Genomic DNA, 2500 nt, shown 5'->3' with positions numbered 1-2500 from the left:
TATTTTTTGCAAACATTTATTCTCGTTCCGCCGTGGTATGTCCATCGGTCACCACTGATACGTGTCTACTTAAAAGTTTCCCAGGGAAACGTGAACTTGAACTTCTTCATTTACATTGAAAAATTCAAGAAAAAATTTCTTATGACCGTGATCATTGCTGTACAGTCCTCATACAAACAAGTAATCTATAACTTCGTAAATCCAGCCATATCTCGTGCTTAGATAGTCTCAACTGCACCCAGGACGCAGCTTTTTACAACCTCTAATTTCATTGGATCCCTTTAGGACGTAGCTCTATTGTTTTTAGAGTTAGGGTGTATTGTTTCTTTTGTATCTTTCTTTGTGTCCATTGTTTTCTGAACCAATCGCGAGAGCCGTTGTAATAACTGCGTACTGACCCTCAACTGCTTCTGCTATTGCTAAATTAATATTGGAATGAACAATTTCCTTCAAGTTACCATTCAATTCAGATTTACGTTTATTAAAACAAAGCTCTATTGGGTTAAGATCTGGAGAATATGAAGGTGTATACAACAACTCAATTCCCATGGTAACAAACCATTCCTCTAAAGTTTCTCCTCCTTCAAAATCATGAAAAGATAACTTATCCATAATAACAATGTCACCGACTTCGAGGCATGGTCGACAATGTCGACAGTCTCAATATTTACGTCACCTGACTCCTATAAAAAAGGAAAGAAGAGGGGTTTTGTTTATAGCCCCGCTTACAACATTATACGTTCAGAGAAACCAGCATACTTAGAGTGGTATTTAGAGAATCCAGTTTCCTGGCGACATCTACACACCGTGTTCCTTTTGCGCTGTGTCCACATTTGCGAGTTCCCACGTCTGGGGTCTTTATTCGAGTCAAACAGCAACTTGGCGAAGAGGCTCTGCGACTGGTTGATCACATTTTGTGTTTTTTGTTCAAGCTATACCTCATGAGTGATAAACGATTTAGAAATGCAATCCCAAGAACACTAATAAGTAGAGCAAGTCAAAGAAGAGTATGAGACTCGTGAACAAGTGTGAAACGTAACAAGTGTAACGAATGTACACAGTTGCTTCATTCGCCACCTACATTTAGTGGAGCACTCGCAGATACTGCTGTTAGTGTAGCAAGCGTACCAAATGTAACAAGAGCATTAAGTGTAGTGAGCGTAGCAAAATTTCTGGTGTTCTGAAATGAGAGCAGAAAGACGTAAAACCACTATTAAATGAAGGTAATATTTTGGCGGTCCTTCCCAAAGGATTTGGCAAAAGCTTCATATTTCAGTTTTTTCTTACGGGCGAAATGTGTCCTGCCGTAGTAATTACACTTTAATTTGAGAAGTATCATCGGTGCCCGGATTAAATTTAACAAGAAGCTGGAGACATCTTTGCTCGTGTCAGGTTCCTTTGAAGCATAGGTATCTTTTTTCCTTCAGTAAGAACCAAATCTGGTCGCGATTTTTGCGATTTTAACGATTTTTGCGAAGTAGGGTTGTAAGATGCTTCGTCAAGGAGTCTGTCAGAGTATGTCCAGGTTTGCACGCAAGTGCAAAAATTGCGAATTTTGCGAAAAATCGCAGAACACTGAAAAGCTAGAGAACAAAAGTCCCCAAAAATCGCGTGTCCTTGTTGGGGATTTGTCTTCTGTTTTGCACCATTTACGATTTTTCGCAAAATTCCCAATTGTCGCATTTGCGTGCAAACCTGGACATAAGTGAGTGCGGGTAGGTTTCCTATAAACCGATATGTCCTTGATAAACTGAATGTGCAGTGGGCGTTTTGCCTGTTAAGATGTTTGTGAAAGTCGTCGATTTCGTCTTCGTGCAGAGCTGTGAAAGTATCGTCAACGTAGCGTAACCAGAGTGGTATTAAAAGGTAAAGGTACACCTTATTTAACGTCGGAAGTTCCTTTACTCTCTAGAGAGTATTCTCCCAGGAAGCCGACGGTGCGCGTCCACTCGAGAAGGTGAAAATTGTCTTGAAATCTGCTCGTACGGATGTGGCTTGAATGTCGTTTAACAGGAGCTCATGACTAGGGACGTAAACGTCATTGTATTTCTGGAAAGGTGTTTTTATAGAACGAGTTATTTTTAGCTAATCACAAGTCTTTCATGAAAAGGTTTTACCCATGGGATTGAGAATTGTCACCCGTTTAAGCCAAATGTTATGTAAGAGCTCGTCTAAAAATAGTTTGATCTGTGAAATTGCCCTTACATCATGAAGTTGTAGGCTCCTAACAGAACAGATCAAATTTTTTTTAGGTGATAGAAACATCTCTTTAGACATTCTGTGTACATTACAAAGAGCCTAGAAATGTCTCTCAAAGGCTTTTGGCTTAATTTGTTCGTTGGGTGTCCTTGGTGTAACCATTATGGCCGGTTTGATTGTATATTTGTTTAAGTCTTTCAGGAAACCAACCTTTGTCCATTCGTCAAGTGAAGAAAATCGTCGCTTTCAGCTATCCTTCCGTCTCATGGCTGGTGCCGGAATTTCTTTACATTCCTGGCTG

The sequence above is a fragment of the Montipora capricornis genome, chromosome 10 (assembly GCF_036669925.1).
Source record: "Montipora capricornis isolate CH-2021 chromosome 10, ASM3666992v2, whole genome shotgun sequence".
Lineage (NCBI taxonomy): Eukaryota > Metazoa > Cnidaria > Anthozoa > Scleractinia > Acroporidae > Montipora > Montipora capricornis.
This window is presented reverse-complemented; position numbering follows the sequence as displayed.